The following is a 23,181-nucleotide window of genomic DNA, read 5'->3' as shown; positions in this document are numbered from 1 at the left end:
CAAATCTTTGCTTGATATAAAACCCACCTGGTTTAATTCTGAACTCCAATTTGTTTTTAACAACCTCTCCAAATAGCTTGAATAGCCAAAGCAGCCTTGAAAAAGAAGAGCAAAGCTGGAGGCATCACAACTCTAGACTTCAAGCTGCATCACAAAGCTGTGATCATCAAGACAGTATGGTATTGGCACAAAAAACAGACACTTAGATCGATGGAACATAATAGAAAACCCAGAAATGGACCCACAACTATATGGTCAATTCATCTTCGACAAAGCAGGAGGGACTATCTAATGGAAAAAAGACAGTCTCTTCAACAAATGGTGTTGGGAAAACTGGACGGCGACATGCAGAAGAACGAAATTGGACCATTTTCTTACACAATACACACAAATAAATTCAAAATGGATGAAAGACCTAAATGTGAGACAGGAAACCATCAAAATCCTAGAGAAGAACACAAGCAGAAATCCCTTTGACCTCAGCCAGAGCAACTTCTTACTAGACACGTCTCTGGAGGCAAGGGGAACATCTTTCCTGTATTTCTTGATCTGATCTGATATCACATATTATACTCTGTGAACCTTGGAAGAAGGAGTTTTTTGATGTTTAGAATATGAGAGCACTCATAATATTTTTTCCAGAAACACACTACTTTGTGGCTCATCCTAAATAACCTATCACCTGCCAATGGAGGTCTTAGGATCATTCTTTAAAAAATTTTTTTAAATGTTTATTTGTTTTTGAGAGAGAGAGAGAGAAAGTGAGAGAGAGAGAGAGAGAGAGCAAGCAGGGGAGGGGCAGAGAGAGACACACACACAGAATCCAAAGGAGGCCCGAAGGCTCCGAGCTGTCAGCACAGAGAGCTGTGAGATCATGACCCGAGCCAAAGTCAGACACCCAATGGACTGAGCCACCCACGTGCCCCATGGAGGTCTTAGAATCATCCTATTATGACAGCATGCATGTACTGCAATATGGTTTTTACTTTATGGGGGTGCCAAATCAACTAGATTTTGAACTCAAAAGGCCAGATGCTGGATTATTTTAATGTGGAGGTGAATTTAGTTAGGCACATGAATTGATTGTAGGACTTTTTGTTCCCAGCCCAACCAAAAAGAAAATCACATGTGATACATACACAGAGCCCCCTACTCATACTCACACTTAAAACACACACACACACACATTCAATGAGCCCCTTCTCAATACAAGCCAGTGTATTGGGCAAACAACCATAAACTTGAGGTCCCTGCCCTCATAAAGCTCTCTGCCTAGGTGGGAAGGATGTTTTTACAAATAATGGCAAGTACACTGAGATGAATGAAGGAGTATCGTGGGTGCTATGTGGGCATATCTTTAATTGGTTTGGGCAGAGATTGTAAAGAAGGCTATCTGGACAGTGTAGCACTTAAGCTGAACTGTAAAGAATGGTCAGGAATTAATTAGGTAAACTGGGGGCAGGGAGAAAGTTCATTCTAAGTAGAAATAGCCAACATGTGAAAACCTCAAAAATGGGACAACTGTGGCACCTTTATGAAGACAATGCAAGCCCAGCATGGCTGAACTCCAGAGATAAAGTCATGAGGTGGGTTATGAGGAGAGGCTGAAATAATGGGTTAGGAATTTTGTCTTTCAAAAGAGCAACAAAAAGTATTTATGCCTTTTAAATATTGGAGTGACCAGATAAGATATGAATTTTAAAAAGAACCTTTCCATTTCCAAGTGAAGAATGAATTTGAGGGGCATGAGGGTGGATTTGAAAAGACTAGTAAGGATATAACTATAATAGAGCCATGTGTGCTGGTGACTTTAAAATGGGGAGGGCATAACAAAAGAGTAGTAGAAGTGGGTGGATTTGAGAAATATTTAGGGAGTGTGATCAATGAATTTTTGGTGCTTTGTTCCATGTGGGATGATAAAAAAAGGTGGTTCAATATTAAGTTGCAACTTTCTGGTTTTAACAGCTGTTGAGTGGTGGGGAAAGACCGGTTATTCATATGGAAAGTCAAGGGAGAGGAGCAAATTTGGAGTAGGATAGTCACAATAACTATGCCACAGTATTTATTGGACATTCACTATGGATAATTGGCTGTTCTACGTGTTTTATACACATCTACCCATTTCATATTCTAGCATCTGTGAAGTATATCCAGTCATGAATACTCACATAATTCACCCAGTGTCCCTATCGCTGGTACCTGGCAGGACTGGTGTTTCAACACAGATGGTCTGATGCCTGAAGCCTTGAGTTGACTTACTACCCTTATTGTAGAAAAGGCTGAATAGAAAGTGAAATGTATAGTTCTGGAGCTCAGGAGCAAAGTCTGAGCGATCCGTATGAATGAGGGAGTCATTGTGTTAGGCATGATAGGCTGTAACATCTCAATGACCTAACTCAGTAAATGTTTATTTCTTGCTCACACTTAGCCCTGTGTTGGATGTTCCAGTTCGGTGGCTCTCGTAGGCAGCTCCCCCACCAAGCACTGACTCAGAGATCAAGGGCTTCTTCCAACTCAGGGGTCCACCACTCTCTGCAGCCTTCTTGGAGTCCTCGTCTGGCATTCTTCCTACGCATTCAACTAGGTGATGCACAAAGAGAAAGAGAATGGAGGGTTTCTCAGGATGATGTTAGGGACCAGGAATAAAAGTGGTGTGCATCACTTCTACCAAAATTATAGAGGCCAGAACAATTCATATAGTCCCAACCGGCCCCTTGCATTTAGCTGCATGCTCCGAGAGAAAACGAAGAGACATTTTCACGAGCATGTAGATGGAACCATGGGAGAGAACAGGCTCACCTGGTGAGTGACTAAAGAATTAGATGACCTAGGTTGGGGCCCCTGGGTGGCTCAGTCGGTTGAGCGTCCAACTTCGGCTCAGGTCGTGGTCTCATGGTTCATGGGTTCGAGCCCCGCATTGGGCTCTGTGCTGACAGCTCAGAGCCTGGAGCCTGCTTCAGATTCTGTCCCCCTCTCTCTCTGTCCCTCCCCTGCTCACACCCTGTCTTTCTCTCTCTCTCTAAAAAATAAATAAACATTAAAAAAATTAAAAAAAAAAAAAAGAAAGATGACCTAGGTCATATACCTGACAAGCTCTCTATGATAATGATGATTAATAATAGTCAAAACTTTTAGAGAATTTACTGTCTTCCAGGCACATTTACATATATTATTTCATGCACTCCTTACAAAAGCCCTTTGTGTAATGCTATTATATAGTTTTATATATAAAGAAACAAAGCTACAGAGATAGTAAATAACTCCTCCAAGGTCATAGCAATCATAAGTAACAGAACAGAAATTTGAATGCAGGCAATCTTATTCTAGCGTCTATGAGTTTAACCCATGTCATAAGCTACATAATTACTAACTTCAAATACTTGAAATATGTCACATTAATATGTAAGTATCTGTGCTATGGGTTCCCAAGGGACAGGACTATCATGAACAAATGGAATTTAAATGATGGTAAATTTCAGCCCAGAAGAAGCTAGCTCTTCCTAACAGAGCTGTCTGAAAGGAAATAAAGTGTATCCGGAGATAGTGGGATCAGTGGAGGCACTCAAGCATAAGAACAGACCCTTGGCAAGGATATCACAGAGAGGATTCAAGCATCAAATGAGTGCTTGGGAGAGATAACATTTATGTTCTCCTGCAACCTACGAGAGTTGTGAAGATTTTCAAGTATATATTTGCTAGTTTCTCCTTGTGAATGTATAACCCCCACACCAGGCTAAGTTGTAAATCAAAGTTAGTTTCAATGCCTGTATGTTCTTTGGGCTGATGTCTGAAAGGAGGAGAGATGAAAAACTTTAAAGAGGAATTAGCCCCTTCCCTTGATATTCTTATAACTGACAATAGAGACAAGACATACACTTGTGTATCATTCTTGTGAATTACCAGGGAGCAACCTATTTAGAATCTAGCCTGGAAGGGACTTAGAAGTGATATATAGATGGCAGAGGCACTCAAGGTTGGTCTTGAGTTAGCCTTGCGTTGTCTGTCTGCTTCGAAGTCCTCTGCTTTCCACCATCGGTGGAGTTCTGCCACTTTAGCATGCGTCCAAATCACCTGGAGAGGTTGTGAAATCAACCTCCGCTTTCTGATTCAGTAGGTTTGGGCTGGGACCCACAAATTTGCATTTCTAACAAGCCCCGCCCCTCCCCTGGTGCTACTGAAGCTGGTCAAGGTGATCACACTTTGGGAATCACTACTCGAACATCAGATTTATTGATCAATACCATAATCCTCTATGTGTCTGGTTCTCCTTCAGACTGTGAACTCCTGGGACAAGGACTGTCTTGTTTGTCTTTGTATTCCCGAGGCCCAACCTACTGTTTGTCCCTTAGTTAATTTGTGTTGAGTGAATAATTTGAAAGCAATGTGTGGTTTTCTAGAAGTACAAAGGGGGAAAGTATCTGTGGGAATCAGTTGGGGGAGGAATCCTGTGATCTCTCCTCCCACAGATTTGGAAACATGATTCAGGCAAGGAAGTGTCTGAGCTGGGAAACAACCTTCTTTACACACAAACACCCCATTTCATAATTATACACATAAGACTCCAGTCCTCAGATGAGTGTCAGAATCTTTTCTTCTCACCACTCTTCCTCATCATCTCCCTTCCTTTTCCGTAACAGCGACTTCACAGAAGGAAAATAGCCTTCCTTGCACATTGAATGTAATTTGCCTCCTCCTGAAGTCCGTTGGCTTTGGCTGAACTTTGCTATCCTCACTGAAGAGGGAACCCTTTCCCACTGTTCTTTGAGAGAGCAGCCCCTTTGAAGTCACAGCTGGCTTGACTAAACTCATTTCCTCTATCCACAATGTGCGTCTGATGCAATGTTGGCTGATGCTCCCTCTTGCCGGCTCCCGCTATTGAACCAGACCCAAGTGCAATGTTTAATGTGAGTGTTTGGCTTGGCTTAAATTTGGCCAGATCATCTGTACTTTGTTTCGTTTGAAAACCTTTTCTCTCTCTCCTGCCCCCCCACCTCCCTCTCTCCCTCCTCCTCTCTTGCTCCCTCCCTCTCTCTTGCAACTAGTTCATGCCAGATGTTTTTGATTTGTCCTCCTGTGGTCTACTCCACCCAGTTCCTAAATCAGTAAATTATTTTCATGCTTCCACCAAAACTTAAGGAAAGAAAGTACTCAATTAGAGAGAGAAACTGATTATAGGTTTTCTAGAGCTTACACTTAGCGATGGCTGCTCTCCTCAGGACATACCTTTGAAAGGTAGGAGAATGTGTCTCATGGTTGAGAGTACAGTTAACCCTCAAACAACATGGGTTTGAACTGTGTGTGTCCACTTACATATGGGCTTTTGTTTTGGATACAGTACTGTAAATGTGTTTTATGATTTTCTTTATTTTCTTTTCTCCGGTTTAGTCTATTATAAGAATATAGTACATAATACATATAATATCTGTTAATCAACTGTTTACGTTATCAGCAAGGCTTCCAGTCAACAGTAAGCTATTAGTAGTTAAGTTTTTTTTGGGGGGTCAGCAATTACATGTGAATTTTGGCTGTGGGGGGTGGGGGTGGTCAGCTGCCCTAACCCCCACACTGTTCAGGGGTCAACTGTACTTGAATTTAGCGTTCAACTTCTTAGCATTTGGAATAAGAGAGTGGACTTACTGCTGATATACTAATAATACAAGTACTCAAACTCATCCCCTCCTTTGAAGCCCTGTATAATTGCTCTTATTGTTTGAAGTGTCTCTGTTATAAAAGTACAAATAGATTCCCATTCTATGAACTCCCACGTGAGAGATAAAATGTAACATAAAATATTTATGGACATTCCCCTCTCCCATCACCTCTGACCCTTCTCAGCATGTTGATTGTGGTGATGAAGGTCAGGGTAGACTGGGTGAAAGAAGGGAGACATTTTTGCTCTATTATTATTACGAACAGTAAAGAGCTTCTCAGAGGAAACCATAATCTGACAGGCTAGCAAGAGAATTTAGAAAGGAACGTCAGTAAACTCCCTGAGTTAGGGAAGAGAATTTTGGATGTTTTTGAGAGTAGAGGGGGAGAACTGAGGGTAGCTGATTACACGAGATTAGAAGAGAAATGGAGTGGAAGATTTTAAGAAGTTTACACGGTGTTCTGAACATAATTTCTCTTAGGTGCCTTTTTAAGTGACTTTCGTCAATACTTACGGTCCTTTCTAAGACTTTTTGTGTGGTTGATGTGGGTTTTCTTTTGGATTTGAGGCAGAGATGCCGCTTACTGTTTACATTACACCCGTAAAATGTTTTGCTACTTATTTTGTTGTTTCATCCTGCCACTTGTCTGCAATGCTACCTGACGCCATGAGATTGAAGGAAAATGGCCTTTAGAACCGCACAGCTGCACTTGTTTGTTGGAAGGAGGCAGGTTCTTCCGATACATAGTATTAGAAGGCAGGTTCTTTCCATACATGGTAATGTGTTTAATATGGTCAGTGCCTTAAATTCTCTGAACTATTTCTGAAAAGTGAGTGTATTACTATCCAACTTGCATGAGAGGAATTCAGTGAAATCATTTGAAGTGCCTGGCACGCAGTCATATTTGTAACAGTAGTGTGGAAAACCAGGACTCGAGGAATGTGATCAAAACAGGGCTTTATTTTTGTCTTCAACCCTTAATTATTTCTTTATTGGGGCAGTTACCCAGGCCACTGAGAATTTTGGCACAATGTATCATTTTCTGGACATTCTTGGAAATACGAGATAACCAGTCATTTTGTGTATCAAAATCAGATGAGTTAGAAATGTCCAATGAATAATGGGCATGGTAATCTACAAATGAATACTTTAGTCTTCATTTAAAGATATGGACCCTCTTCCCCAACCCACTCACTAAGTTGCGGCAGCCTAAGTAGGCCAGTCTATGTTTTGGAGAATGAAGTATGATTAGCCCTTCCTTCCTTCTTTATTATCTGTTCACCTGTTTTCTTAAGGTTAAGTTGACAACTTACCTCTATTGAATGCGGGGGGGGGGGGGGAAATTGGGAATAGACTGAGAAAATTCTTGGTTGGTCAGTGATAAGTTTGGCTTACAAGATGGATTCTGGCTGATGGGTTCAGCTCAGCTTTCATGGGTAATCTCCATGGATTCTTTGATGGCTCTACTACTAAACTTCCCTAAGTGTGACTCTACAGACGTGGACAGTGTCTTTACTTTTGGTTAGTGTGGTCCTTATCCGTACTCCATGCATATCTCTGCCAGTCTGCTCCACATATATTCCATAGATCTCCTTGCCCTCTGGCAGAACCCCTCTTTGATAGGATTCCTATTTAAATGGCTGAGCTTACCAGTGAGACTTCATATCAGAAGACTGATAATTCACACAGGGGAGTTCAGTGACTTCCCAAGCCCCCACCCCCTATCGGCCTTGTAACTACGGGCCGTTCCATCCAGCTCTCCCCTTTATTCTTCAGGTATATGTCACTTTCCAAATTCCTGCATCCCCCCAGATCCTGGAAACACAGAGCCAAATAGCCCTGCAAATTTAAATAGACCTGTAAATTTAAAGTAAGATGGTGAGAAGAGAAAGGATTGGGGGGGGGGGTGTCATAGTGTAACTTTTCCAAACAAATAATTTTCACAAAAATTATTCTTCCTAATTTCTATTCTTATGATCTCTTTTTTTCTTCCTTGTGGGTTTCAGATCCATACAGCTCCCAGAATTACTTTGAAATGTCTGCAGGTGGTAGGGTATCCCATCTTGGAATTTCTTGTCTATTTTATTTCACTTCCTCAGGTGAAATGTCAAAGTTTACATCCTGTTACACACTCATATATCACCATTTTCCTGTGTTACCGCCACCAGATGAAACATAAGTTTTGTGTAAATTCTAGTGATAATAATGTCTTCTGTAAGGCCCGTGATATACCTTATATGGCAATACTCACAGAGGAGATCTACAAGAAAGCAGTTTTAGCAAAATTAAATTCCTTAGATTTGTCCTAATTAACATATACATAAAGATGTGGTGTGTTTGAGTGTTCTATAAATATTTGCTGCATTAAAGAAAATGAGTTATCATGAGCTCTGGCTTTGCTACCGATTGGCTGTGTTATTTCAGGTGAAAAATCACCTCAAGAGATTGTTTCTTATTTATGGAAGGGAGATTCTATTGATATCACCTGTGAACACTTCCAACTTTCAAAGCCCCATGATTTTGTAATTCCACACATGGATTTTTCTTGTTATAATAGATTCACATGTGTACCTTCTCTGATCAAGTAGATGGCAGGAGAATGTGGGTAGGGACGGTATTACTTGTGTGTGTGTGTGTGTGTGTGTGTGTGTGTGTGTTAGAGTTAACAAAATTGATTTTACACTCCAACTTCCATAAAGAACCCAAGTGTTCTGGCTAAGAGAACATCAAGGGCAATGCCAAGGATGCTACTGTTGGGTAGCCTTTCTAGTTGTTGGAGTTTGGGGTGATGAGGAATCGATGGAAGGACATGGTGTCTCTATAGAATGGTTTTTTTGAAGTCTGCTCTTTGGTTTCTCTTCTGGAGATTATAGCCTTTGTGAAATTTGTTCCAATATATATACAGGTAGGATCTACAGGGTTTGGTAATTGACATGTCCCACATAGAAGCACCAGCCATGAAAGCTCAAATGAGAGGGAGAGATCACTCTATCTGTTGGGCCCAGGGAAACTTTCACAGGAGAGACAAACTTAGCAGAGTCTTAAGAAATGATTAAGCATTCATGAGGCAAAAGGAGAAGGAAGGAAGGTCACCTGAGGGAGAAGAAGGAGGAAGTGTAAATCATCTCTTCTCTCCTGTGGGATCTGCAATAACTAAGAAAAAGATGAGGAATCAGAGATCCAAATATCAGCAGTATACTGTAACAGTGAAATTGCACTTACCTTAGGATGTAGTAATTCTCCTCTGAGATACATACCGTAGGGAAACTCACATATGTGTACATGAAGGCATATCACAGAATATTCACAGTAGTATGCCTCTAATAGTGAAATAGAGCCAACAACCTGAATATCCATCACCATAAAGATGCAGTATATTAATCCATGGGGATGCTATAATCAGTTAAGATGAATGTACTAGCAATAATACATCTATCAACATGAATAAACCTTGACAACATGATATTGAGTAAAATATGTTACTCAAGTGAAAAAAGGAACTTTTTATGTGAATATGTTAATATGATACTATTCATATATAAACATAAATTAGCAAAACAAAATTTGATATTGTTAAGGAATGCGTAAGTATATGAAAATCTTCAGAAGACCATGGGGGAGAGGAAGGGGGAAAAAAGTTACAGAGAGGGAAGGAGGCAAACCATAAGAGACTCTTAAATACTGAGAACAAACTGAAGGTTGATGGGGGTGTGGGGGAGAGGGGAAAGTGGGGGATAGGCATTAAGGAGAGCACCCATTGGGATGAGCACCGGGTGTTGTATGGAAAACAATTTGACAATAAATTCTATTTAAAAATAAGTAAATTAAAAAATAAAAAAAAGAAAATATTCAGGAGGATGATAAACACAAAGTTCAGTAGTGCTTCTCTCTGTGATAGAAAGTGTGTGGGAGAAGAATGGGAACAAGAAGGAACATACAGGGGCACCTGGGTGGCTCAGTCAGTTAAGTGTCTGACCTCAGCTCAGGTCATGATCTCACAGTCTGTGAGTTTGAGCCCCTCATCGGGCTTTGTGCTGACAGCTCAGAGCCTGCAGCCTGCTTCAGGTTCTGTGTCTCCCTCTCTCTCTGCCCCTCCCCTGCTCATGCTCTGTCTCTCTCTGTCTCAAAAATAAATCAAAACATTAAAAAAATTTAAAAAGAAAGAAGGAGCATACAGAGAATTGTAATTTTATGGATAGTGATTTAGCTCTTAAGCCAAGTCATTGGAGTATTTTTTTCCTTCTAGTGTTCTCTAGCACCACTGGATGTCTGAAATATATGTCTCCTACAAGCACAGAATCTTTTTGAAATAAGGTTTATTACTGGCAAACTATACAGAGATACATGGCTTAAACCCAATCCCACAATGGGCTCCCAGTCTTTCACCTGAACTGACTTTGACCAGCGAGCACAGGGCAGAGAATCCATGGTCCAGTGACCTTGTCCTAGGGTAGCAGGAACAGAGAAAACAGACCGAACTCCTTGTTTCCTTGCACAGAGGTATGAGTGAGAGGTGGAGAGAAGGTCACAAGCTTTTCCTCAGTATTTCTAAGAGAGAAAAAATTCCTATTACGTGGGTTTCTCATTTTAATAAAACCAGAATCCTCTATTTCTACTTACGTCATTTAATTAAAGTTTTATTAATATCAAAATTCACCCACATTATCCATAGCTACTCAACTTTTATAAACTATGCCTTTGGTTAAAGTAATTAGACTTCTCAAGGGTTCCATGATACTTGTTTGGAAACATAAAGGCAGCAAATGCACTTCGAGTGACTGTCACGTGCAGCCCTTTGCCACCTCAGGAACTTAAGAAGTTCCCCTCTGCCTCCCTGAAGAAGCATCCTCAATTGCAAACAGACTGTGCGACAATAGAATCTGATTAGACTGCCCCAGGTCTGTCTGGGTAACTAGTGTGCCACAGCTACTTGTGAAAGACTGGTGAAGAACCAAGAAAAACTGGCAATATTTAAATTCTTTAAGGCACTGTTTCCACATAAGGATTTCCATACACAGCATATTTCCCCCAAATTCTAATACATGGAGATCGCCTGGAGAGGCTGTGTGTGAAAACATGGCTGGCGTGGCTGGTGAGTAGAGTCTGGTGGGAAAGGGAGGTGTTTGGAGCTGGAAGTTGGTTTCCAGACTGAGGTTCTGTTAGGTTCCAATGTCAAGAGCACAGAGCCAGTTAACAATTAGGGACGAGCTGTCGGTTGCAACTAGAGGTGAAGTGCTGTAGTTGCCAGGGTGTGCTTGAACAGGTACCCAAGGGGCAGTCAGTAGGGTTGAAATCGAGGATCATGCCCATTTGCCCCTCCTGCAAAATTCTCCGAGGGAGAAACAAATTCAAATACAACAAGGTAAATGATAAAACAGTTGTCTGGATTATAAGTCACCAGTTTTAGTTCCATTTGACTTGTGACAGGGTAAATTCACACATTTTTATCAAGATAGACAAAAACAAAAAAATACCATGCACTTTATTGGGGGAAAATGTGCCATGACTGATCCAAGGCAATCCTTAAGTCCTTTCCAAATATTTCAGTCTAGAAGCCACACTAAGAAAGCCAGCCAGTAAGAATAGAAAAGACATGTCACAAAATCTGGGAGTTAGACAATGAGGGCTCTAATCGGGGTCCCCAACCAAAAGCTCTTTGGCTTTGGGGGAAAGTTGCTTAATGTCTGTAAGCCTTACTTCATAAAGCAAGTGATCTTAAAGGTGTCAAATGAGGTAATACATGTATGTATGAGGGATAGAATGGGTCGCCTCAAAAGGGGCCTCATCTTTTCCCCATAAGGGGTGCCCCTAGACTTCAAAGCTGACTTACGTTTCCCAGTCACCCAGCACTGTCGGAGAATTCTAGTCCATCTTCCCAGAGAGGCCTTTCTCCTGTTGTTTCTGTATTACTGTTGCCAGTCTTGACAAGAAGCCAGGGGGAAAATCACTGCAGTATTTCAGAAATGCTCATTCATTTTTACTTTTCTTCTAGTGGTGAGTGGACTTGGGTTATTCCTCTGAACACATCTGCCCTGAATTTGCATGTATAATGAAAATGAGTTTTTTGTTAAAATGTTTTTGTTAAGCTGGGTTCAAATTTTTATTTCAAAATATTTTGTTGTGGTCAGGATACACACTTTCTAAAAGGAACTCCTTTGTGAAAAAAAAAATATGGGTAACCCAAAGTGGGTGGCTGCTAAGGGAAAGAGCCCTAAACTAGCACCACCACTGTATACATAATTCTGGCAATTGACAGCTGTTGGGAGGAAAAGGTCAATTATCATTTAAGCAAAATATTTATTGAGGTGTGGATACGTACCCAAATCTTCAGTGCACAAACCAACAATTTATATATATATATATATATATATATATATATATATATATATATATATAATTTATATGTGTGTGTATATATGTATATATATATAATATTTTTAATACTTTAGAAGGACGCTTTGTGCCCCTTCCTAAGGTCATACCTACACTGTCTGCCCTTTACCTCCTAAAAAATCAGGTAACCAATATTCTGACTTCTGGAACTACACTTTAGTTCCTGCTGTTCTTGAACTTCATATACTCCATTAGACAGTGTGCTCTTTCGTGGTCTTCTTCTTTCACTCATTCATGGCAGTGTCTGTAAGATTCAACTATGACGTTGCTTGTAACAGATGTTCTCTTTAACTGTTGTATGGTATTCCACTTGGTGAATATTTTGCAATTGGTTTATCCATTCTACTGTAGATAGACATTTGGGTTCTAGTTTTTAGCTCGTATGAATAAAACCACTGTGAAATTCTTATCTTTATCATGTGGTAGACAAATGTACTCATGTATCTGTGTCAAGGGATAGATATGTATTCGGCTTTAAAAGTAGATAGTTTCAAAAGGTCTTCCAAAGTGGGGATTTTCACGTAAGGGAAAGAAGTAGACTCTCTCCTCCGTGGGGAGAGAAGTGGGTAGGGAAGGAGAGGGAGGGTGGACAGTACCTCTACAGGATACACATGTTACACGGGGGGCTGTGTCCTCAGATTTTCTTGTTTTCTTCAGAGATGAAAAAGGTGGGGTGCGGGGGTTGTTTTTAGGGAAAGGCATCCAAGAGAGCATAGGGACTCTCCCTGTCTTCCCTTTGCTGCGTCTCCTAATTTGCCGCCCCTCCTAATTTGCTGCCCCTCGGTGAAGGTATAGATGACAGCACTTCTGAGGGCGAGTGACAAGCTGTCAGGTGAAATCACGGTGCTAAAATGAAAATAACCGTGCTCTTTCAATCCTGAATCAACCCACAGAAAGAGTCAGCGTTCCTTTTTCTTACGTATACGGTGGGAGGGAAAGAGAAGAACAAGATTAGTGACATTACAGAGTAGTGGGTAATCCATGTGTGCACCATCTTAAACAGGGTGTCTGGTTATGAGTATTTAACTACTTTAGAAGAAAAGCTGTTCCTTAAAGATTCACCTTCCAAAACTCTCTCACAAAAGTGATAACATTACAATTTCCCGTCGTGAGTTTTTTGTTGTTGTTGTTGCCTCGTAAAAGGAAAAGCAGTTTCAGTTAGGCTCTCTCTCTAGGAGGCAGGTTATCTAGGACCGTGATGCTACAAATCACTATCTTGTTAATTATTCACATATGTTCTTGTTCAAGGCTTGATGCGTTTGTGTCATGAATATTTACATGTGGCAGTCCATCTCAGTCATTCCGAATTGCTCTTAGGATCAGCAATATGAGTACATCGTCAGCTGCAAGCCATAGAAGGCATCTATTATATGGGGGCTTTGGGGGCATTTTTTAATTATTTGGTTCTATGCCCAAGTTAAGTGGGGATCTGGCAACAACCTGGCTTGTGATCAATGCAGGAATATGAGGCAGATAATTCAGGTCCCTACAGGAAAAGCTACATAAAACATTTTGTAATGTGAACTCAGGCATATCACTCTTCCTCTCTGCCATTCAGCCTGTTCATCTGGCAGGAGTGGAGGTTACCGGAGATAATCTCTAAAGGCATCTGCTAGCTCTAATGTTCGATGACTTTATAATTGTCATCTGGCAATGTGATTATTTTACCAGTGAATCTCAGGGACTCAAATCATCAATATTGATCAAAGGAGGCTAATCAGCTCAACTAAACCAATACTGAATGACCACTCTTGGGCTGACACTGTTCAAAAGAGTCAATAAATAGTTGGGTAAGTGGATGAGTGGATAGATAGATAGATAGATAAATGCACAGATAAAGAAGACGCTTACTACAGAACCAGACAGACAAATTTCTTGGAAAAAACAATTAGTGTATACAGCTGAGTGAAGTAGTTATAATGAGAATATGAAGTAAAATCACGTGCCAGCAAATGTCTGAGTAACTTTCCTAAAAGATCAGATGCCATTTGATTACAACAATCATTATGCCATTTGGTATAATGGGAAAGAGCATTGGGCCAGAAGATCTGAGAATGCATCCTGACCTTGTCACCTACAAGGTTTGTGACACTGGGAAAATTACATATTCTTTGAATCTGACTCAGACTCTCAAGGACTTATTTGAACTTTGTAGTTTGACTATCAAGAATACTTTCTTAGTGTCAATCTAATAATTAATGACACTGTGAAGATACAAGTTACCTATTCAAGTGTTTATTGCTGTTATTATTAATAAGCAGCATGATGTAAGAACACAGGGAAATTAGGGCTTCATAAGGACAGGAAGACATCAGAGAAAGCTTGACAAAAGTCACATTGGGCACATTTTCAGTTCATCCCATGTTCTGGGGTGAATCAGGCACATATTCAGGTCAACACATACTGAGCATTTAGCATATGCCAGAACCTTGCTATGTCTTAAAGATGCGTGAATACCAACCAATATGTAGTTCTTGACCTTCAGAAACTCACAATCCTATGGGATTTCTAAACATTTAATGAAAATATTCTCTGTGCTAGGCACTGTTAGTTTGCCAACAATCATTGTGGTAGAAATGGAAGGCACCAGTTTTATCTTGAAGAGATTATATCCAAGCAGGAAAGGGAGACCTTGAAGCAAGCAATTTGAACACAGTGTCATAAGTGAATGATAAAGGCCTTGGGAGTTATCGTATACATATGAGGGATGCTTACTTCATACTAATGGGGCGGGAAGGGGGAAATATTTAGGTGCAATGTGGACCAGTGCTCTCAAAAGCCAAAATGCATAAGAACCACCTTTGGATCTTGTCAAAATGCAAGTTCTGGTCCAATAGGACCAGAGTGGGGCCTGGGATTCTGCATTTCTAGCAAGCTTCCTGCTGGTGCTGACGCTTCAGGTCAATGTCCCTCACTTTGAGTAGTATAGGTTATAGCAGTATTGAATATGCAAAATACAAGTTAGTGGCAGGAGTTTAAAAATAAATTGTTTAACTACTGTGATATAATTTAAGCTGGCTGATCTCTGTTTCTTAGGGAAAAACCTACATCATCAACAAAACAAGAAAATAACCTCTTTATTTTTCTTTCAGTGATTCTCAAAGGCTCTCAAGAGGCATGCTCCCTGAGGAGGCATATCTAAATCAGTAAAGGTTTTTAAAAAATTAAACCAACCCTTTGGTGCTTCTTTTTTCCGAGAATCACTACCACAATGAGCCCCTTTCAATAATAGATTGTTGGCATCACGTGTCTTATCTTATAGACATATTAAAGCCACTTCTAGCCTCTATAACCTTGTGCAGATTTAGAGTATCTGACAATCTCCATGAACTCTCATTCCTCTATTCCTTTGACTTTAGCATCTCATTATGGAAATAATTTTAAAAATTCCTCTTCCCTTCCTGCTCAAGGTGTAAGTGTGGGTGCATGAGTTAGATGTTGAAGGGGATTGGTTGAAGAATACACACCAGTCCTAATTACAGTGAACCTAGCCAACATCATAGGTGGGCAAGATTCCAGGCAGACCTGGATACAGATGCTGGACATTCCACTCTTTCTATGATGTTAACAGATTACTTAATTTCTCTGAGTCCTAATGGTCTGTCTTTAAAATGCAGTCAGTAGTACACGGCTTAGGAATTGTTGTCAGAATCAGTGAGATGATGGGTAAAGCATCTGGCATGCAATGCATTCTCCTTCAGTATTAGTATTCTTTCCTTCCATACTGTATTTAGAGCAAGATAAATTCATATTTAGTGTTCTCTTTCCACTACTTTTTTAGGAAGTCTTCATCTTTACCAAATAGAAGTTCTGGAAAATATCTGCCAACTCTACTCTCTTTTCCCACCAAAACTGTGTGTGTAAAGATCAAGGTAATAAGGAGGGTCAACTAGATTACTCACAATTCAAATGTTTTCAGGGAAGGTCTCTGTGTTTCCTAGGAATCAGAACTCCTGATTGAGTTCCATACTTTATCTGTAATGATATCTGTCCATGAAATTAGATCAGTGTGTCCATAGAATATATCCATGATTGGGAGATTCAAGAAGACCAATAGATATTTAAATTTTACAAATTCTTTTCTAACCATCAGAGTTGCGCTACAATAAAATCACAGGCTATCATAGGAGCCAGTGGATTTTCTAACACTGAAGGATGAGTAGATAATGAGTACTGATTATTAAAGTCATTAATTCTTCAAACACCTATTGAATACTTTGTAGGCCAGACACTTAGTGTTAGGAGAAAAGATTGGAATTACACACACAGTCTCACATATGGCCAGAATGAGAAATGGAAAAGACTCACCAAGTAACAACTGGAAGTCATCCAAACAGTATTTGTTTTTAATATTTACTGATGATGGGAGAAACTTTCCATACATAAAACTTTTATAACATTTTATGTTCAAACTAAGAGACTTGTTACATGTTCTAGATGTGAAATATTCTTGATTATATGCAATGATTTTGGAATTATAATTTTCTGAGCCATAGATCTTCTTAGTGGTCATTGTAGACACTCTAAGAAGACAGGTTTTATTTATTATTTATTTATTTATTTATCGAGAGTGAGTGTGTGTGAGCACATATGAGCACACACAAGTTGGGGAAGGGCGCAGAGAGAGGGAGACAGAGAATCTCAAGCAGGCTTCATGACCATCCTAGAACCTGACTTGGGGCTTGATCTCACGACTGAGATCATGATCGGAGGCAAAATCAAGAGTTGGATGCTTAACTAACTCACACAGGCACCCCAAGACACAGGTTTTAGTTAATAGAACTAAATTGTGTGTTATTTGGTGTGGGGATTATAGATAATCTTGCTAACACTAGATAATACCCACTTGTCTGGTCTCTGGGTCAGTAGTGAGGTGGGATTTACACACTGTCTTTAACAAAAATGTTCAACAGAGACTGAGGATGCAAGTAGTGACTTTTGTATTTGTTTTAATTTTTTTCATTTTATTTGAGAGAGAGAGAGCGAGCAGAGGAGAGAGGCTTGTTATGTAAGAATTGGGTGAACAAATAGAATCCAGTGGGCACCATATTTCTGCTTTGCTCCAGCTTTGTTACAGTTCCTTAGAGATGACTGATCCCAAGTAGCTGCCTGGCTGGCTGCCCCCTTCCCCAAATTTGCCTCTTGTTCCCAAACAGGCTAATGACCAAAACAAGGGAGGGCATGGAAACAAACAATTACAGCCTATTGTGATAAATGTTGTGTTGATCATTTCTGCTTGCCACCTAGCTGTAGTCAAGGAGAAACAAAGTGAGACCAAGGGGGAGGTCAAGTTGGTCACTGGGTTAGATTTGAGGGGACTTCTGTCAATAAATGGCAAATATTGCAAACATTTCAAGTATAAAACAGGCTGTTGATCTATAGTATTGTTGACTTTCTTTTCAACCAGATCATCTTTGAGTATGATTTTACAGACTGTGCCTGAATAGCAGGAAAGCTACTGATCAGTTTCTAAAAAGGAAGTCATTTATTGTTTTCTTCCAGAGAATTTATTGATTTTTTTTTAAAGGGGAGCCATATTTTTTCCATTTGAAATGTAATGGCTGTTTTCTCCAGGGTGTTGTTAAAGTTGAGAATAAGATTCACTTAGAATCTGTTGTCTAACAACAGCTGTAACTAGATTATGTAAGAATGCTTCCCCTATCCTCTGTTACCTAGTTGACTTGGCCTGTGATGAGTACATAGACCCAATATACCCAAAATACCTAGAAAGGAGGAGAGCATAGTCTTTGAAATACGATGTCTTTGTGCCAGCTCCCCTTTCAGATCAGTCAGAAAACTTTTTCTGCGTGTTAGTAATGTGTCTTGCATTGGTACCATCACCATAGAAGATTCTCTCAGACTCCAACTTACTCTGCCTTCTCCAGTCCTTTCTCAGAACTCCTCCTCCACAGGCACCTTAGCCAGAAATCTAGGACACACCCTTCAGGAGCTTTCTTTCCCAGCTCCCTCTCTCTTACCTTCTGTGATAAGGTGCGGGTTGCTGATTGGCAGACCCTATCTGTCCACTTTTCTTGATTAACACTGCCCTACTCTCAGGCCACCTTTGTCTCTCCCTTGGATTGCTAAAATGACTTTTGTTTTAATTATAAAAAAATTCAGGCTCAGTAGGTTAAGCGGCTGACTCTTGATCTTGGCTCAGGTCATGATCTCAAGGTTAGTGAGTTTGAGCCCTGCTCCTGGCTCTGCACTGATGGCCTGGAGCCTGCTTGGGATTCTGTCTCTCCCTCTCGCTGCCCCTCCCCTTGCACATGTGCACTCTCTCTGTGTCTCTCAAAAGAAATAAACTTAAGATAAAATTCAAACATACATAAGATTATAGTGTAATGTAATTAACATCCATGTACGTGAGTAACAAGTCTTAACCTTTTTATACATGCTTCAGACTTCAGTAAAACAAAATATAAATTTAGTCAAAATTCCATTCAATGTCTCTTCATCTCCCCCCGCCCCCTTCTTCCTCCTCCTTCAGAAGCAAAAAGCCATGTGGTTGTTGTTCATTCTTCCAACTGATGCTTTACATCGTAGTTTTTATACATGCATCTATTTGTAAACAGTGTTTGATATTCCATGTATTAAAAATATACACATATATTATCAACCTGTGTAAACATTTTATAATATACCATTTGTGTTTTTCTCTAGGATTTCTGCTGATGCATATAGAGCTAATGTTCTCATTGTAATAGCTATTGTAGTCCATTTAAAAAGCCACCATGTGTATGTTTCTCTATCAATAGACTTTTAGGTTTTTTTTTTTCTTTTTTCTTTATTTTTTGCTGGTACAGATGATGCTATAGTGAAAAACTTTCTGTTCATCCCTTTTGGTAGGTATATGAGAATTTATCTAGATTGTGTCCCTCAATGTGGAATATCTGAATTATCAACATACATATTTCCAGCTTGACCAAATTGTTTTTATCTTTTCTCTTATTCTATATACCTATCTCTGTATCTGTATCTACTGAGAAATTTAAAGAATGGGCTCATAACATGGCAAAGCTGGCAGGTTGCAGATTTAGGTGATTTGACATTTCAGTCTTGAGTTCAAAGGCTAGAAACTCGAGGGAAACTCTTTGCTATAGTCTGGAAAATTTCTTTTTCCTTGGGAAAACTCATTCTTTGCTCTTAAACCTTTAGTTGATTGGATGATACCCACCCAAATTAGAGAGGCTAATCTGTTTTACTCCAGGTCTACTGATTTAAACATTAATTGCATCTAGAAAATACCTTCACGGCAACATCTAGACTCCTGTTTAACCTGATTAACCAAATGACTGAGCACCATAATCTAGCCAAGTTAAGACATAAAATTAACCATCACAATATTCTTTGCTGTTTGTTTTCTGTTTGTTTTTCCTTTCATTAAAAAAATATATAACTATTTATTTTAAAAGAAAATTGAGTTCCTTGTAGGATGAGTTTACAACAGAATTCTTTTTGTTAAAGCCAAGAACCATGTTTGAATTTGACTTTTCTAAGAAAAATAATACTTGAAACTTTATAATCTCTTATTTATTAACAAACAATTTATCCTAATTTATTGAAAAAGTGAGCATGTTTGTTCTTTTCTAATGGGCTTAAGGCATTCTTTAAATATTTTGGATACCAATCCTTTATTTGTTTTATAGATTTCAATTAATGTCTCTCAGTGTTTGGCTTGTGTTAACGTTTGTTTATGGTGATTTCTCATTCAAAATTTAAAAATTTTGATATATCAAGTTTATCAGTGTTTTCTTTTATAAGTTTTACTTTTTATATTTTGTTCAGAAAATCCTTTCGTCTCTTAATTTCATATAGGAATTATCCTATGTTTTCTCATAAACATTTTTTAAAAATATACTTTTCACATTTGGGACTTTAATTCACTTCGATTTTATTTTTTGTGTATGTGTGAAATCAAGATAAGATATATATAGTTTGGTTTTTACTCATTCTATGAGGCCAGCATTACCTTGATTCCAAAACCAGACAAAGACCCCACTAAAAAGAAGAATTACAGACGAATATCCTTGATGAACATGGATGCAAAAATTCTCAACAAGATACTAGCAAATCGAATCCAGCATTACATTAAAAATCCTTCCTTTCTTAGAATAGTTTTAGATTTGCAGAAATTGCTAATGTAGTTACAGAGAGTTTCCGAATATCTTGTACCCAGTTTCCTCTGTTAACATCTTAGTGTGGCATGTTTGTTACGATTAAAAAACCAACATTGACACATTATTATTTAACCAAAATCCATACTTATTTAGTTTTCCTTAGTTCTCACCTAATGTCCTTTGTTTACAAGTTGTTATAAAGTAGTTGTTTTTCAAGTATTTTCTCTCAGTCTATGGCTTGTCTTTTCCCATTTTTCCTTCCTCACCTCTTTGTCTTTACACCTTGTTGTCCCTCTGTCTAGAATGGGTCTTAGTTTGGGCTGCTATAACAATATCATACAGCCAGTGGCTTAACCAACAAACGTTTATTTCTCATGGTTCTGAAGGCTGGAAGTCTCATGATCAGGATGTCAGCATGGTTGGGTTTTTGGTGGAGGGCCCTCTTCCTAGTTTACAAAGGGCCAATTTCTTGCTGTGTCCTCCATGGTGGAAGGAGAGAGAGGGAGAGGGAGACAGGGAGAGAGGGAGGAAACAAGCTGTGAGTCTCTTACAAGAGCTCTAATTCCATTATGAGGACTCCTCCCTCTCAGAAGCCCCGCCCCTAATACCATCACATTGAGGGTTAGGATTTCAACCTATGAATGTTGAGGGGACCCAAACCTGCAGTCTATGACAAATGGCTTTGCCTCACTGATTTCTCACCTGACAGCACGGGATTTGTATGTAGATATTGCCTTTCCATAAAGCCTTTCCAGGCCTCCCAAGATCATAATATATGTTCCCCCTCCTTCCTGCTACTGTGATTATTCCTACTGAAGTACCTCTATTATCATGTATTTACTCCTCTTCTTCTGCACTTGATCTTTATTTAGGTCTTTGGAGGTGAGGACTGTACCTTGTTCTCCTTGTAGCTCTGGTGTTTAGTATAGTGCTCATCAGATGTTGATTAAATGAGTTGTTATGTGCACCGCCTTGCTCTGAGAAGACAAACAATTCATTTGGACCAAAGAACAACTGAACTTGAGCTTATCTGATACTGATTACTTAGGCAAAGGCATTTAGAAGAGGCTGAAATGAAGTCTGAGGTTAGTGTCAGCAGGGATATGAGGAAGGTGAACTTGAATGAGGGATTTGGGCCAATTTATATGAGCAAAATAACCAAGAACCTGGCTTAGAACAGCAACTTGAAAATAGAAAGGAAGCGAGAAATGGAGCAGCGTTTTACAATGAGAAACAGCTGGACGGGTGACAGATTAGTTTCAGTGGAAAAGGGAAAATAAAGGTAATAATGCGGGTATTATCTTGTGTTTGCCAAAACGCTCTCAAACCTAAACGTCTCACATTTCTGCTGGGAACATAAACTGCTACCAACTTTCTACAAAATACTTGGCCATTATATCTCAAAAGCCTTCACATTCTAACACCATTTGACTATTTCTATTTCTAGGAATGTATCCCAAGGAAATAATCAGAAATGTGAATAAATATTTATGAGTAAATATGTGCATTATTTATGAGAGCAAGAAACCGGAAACCACCTAGAAATCCAGTGCTATGAAAATGATTATGTAAATCATGATATATATTCATGTGAAGGAATTAGATGCAATCACTAACAATTATATTTATAATGCTTGTTAATGATAATGAAAATACGATATAGCATTAAGTAAGGGAGGTAGATTATAAAATTATATTATCTCAATTTTGTAGAGAAAAATGTTTAGTTCAATGCTGAAAGAAAACATATCTAAAGTATTAATGATGGTTGCTTCTGGGTAAAGCGAAGAGGTGATTTTCTTCCTGCTTCACTGAATATGTCTGTAACTTCTCAATTTTTTTCTTTTTTACCTTAAGTATTAGTTTGATAAGCCAGAGGGGATTTTAAAATCATTTTTAATCGTGTATTTTGGAAGGAGAGGCAGTTTTACATTTGAATCCAAATGCCCCCTCCTCCATAAATCTTATACCCTCTAAGTTAAAAATAGTAACCCCCTCATCTTGTATTTTTACTCATTTATTAGTTTGTCCATTCAGCACTCTGCATTTTATCTACCTATTTTATTTATTTATTTATTTATTTATTTATTTATTTATTTATTTAAAGTGTTTATTTTATTTATTTATTTATTTCGAGCCCATGCCAGCCTTGAACCCACAAACTGTGAGATCATGACCTGAGCTGAAATCAAGAGTCAGATGCTTCATCAACTGAGACACCCACATGCCCCAGCACTCTGCATTTTATATTCAATACAGGGCAACATAACATTTGGGCATATTCTCTGCTCTAAGAGAGTTCTCAGTTTATGGCACAGGTAAGCATATAATTAAGCATGAAAAAAAAAAAAACGTAAACAAGCATAACACCCAATGGATATATTTACATAGTGGGCTTGGGACCGCAGAGAAAGGGGTGACTAATTTTACTTTCCTGAGGAGATAGCATTTGAGTTGGCTTGTAAACCATTTCAGTGGTATTCACTAGTTGAAGATCAAGCCACCGGAAGGGAGGGATTTGTAGTCACAGGTAACAGGAAGTGCAAAGTTACAGTGAGCTTCTGTGTCAATGGAAGATTATGACTGGGAGAAATTAGTCTGATCAGATTGAGGTGGGTGACTTATGGACCTGTTGCCATAAAGAGGTGCTTGGGCTCTAAGTCGTGTGGTGTGTTAGGCAACCACTGAAGGTTGCGATTCGTAAGGAATTGACACGACCACTTTCTTACTGTTTCTTGTCTGTTTCCTCCTCAGCATTATCCATGGTCTCATGGAACTTTTGACACCCTTGGTGCTCAATAGATGTTGGTAGCAGAAGCAGATTCTGACTTGGGTGATAGTGACGATTGAGGGGAGCAGAGATTTGCTGTAGATATTTGGGGATTGGAAACTGAAACGTAGATGATAATTTAGGGCAGAGTTTCTCAACATTTTTTCATTATTGGCCCCTAAGGAGTCTTTTGAGCACTTTTTACTTATAATCATCCCCACAGAATTTTAAAACTGTAGATATTCTG

The 23,181-nt window shown here is 39.2% G+C and overlaps 1 long non-coding RNA gene across 1 annotated transcript in view; it reads left to right on the top strand.

The window, feature by feature from the left end:
* Positions 1 to 4,794: 4,794 nt before the first annotated feature.
* The window catches only part of LOC131494629 (uncharacterized), a 97,855-nt gene continuing 79,468 nt past the window's right edge, over positions 4,795 to 23,181 (top strand). Inside the window, exon 1 of the long non-coding RNA XR_009253505.1 lies at positions 4,795 to 4,904. This is a non-coding gene — a long non-coding RNA (uncharacterized LOC131494629). The remainder of the gene's footprint in view (positions 4,905 to 23,181) is intronic.

The sequence above is a fragment of the Neofelis nebulosa genome, chromosome 14, assembly GCF_028018385.1.
Source record: "Neofelis nebulosa isolate mNeoNeb1 chromosome 14, mNeoNeb1.pri, whole genome shotgun sequence".
Taxonomy (NCBI): domain Eukaryota; kingdom Metazoa; phylum Chordata; class Mammalia; order Carnivora; family Felidae; genus Neofelis; species Neofelis nebulosa.
This window is presented reverse-complemented; position numbering and strand designations above follow the sequence as displayed.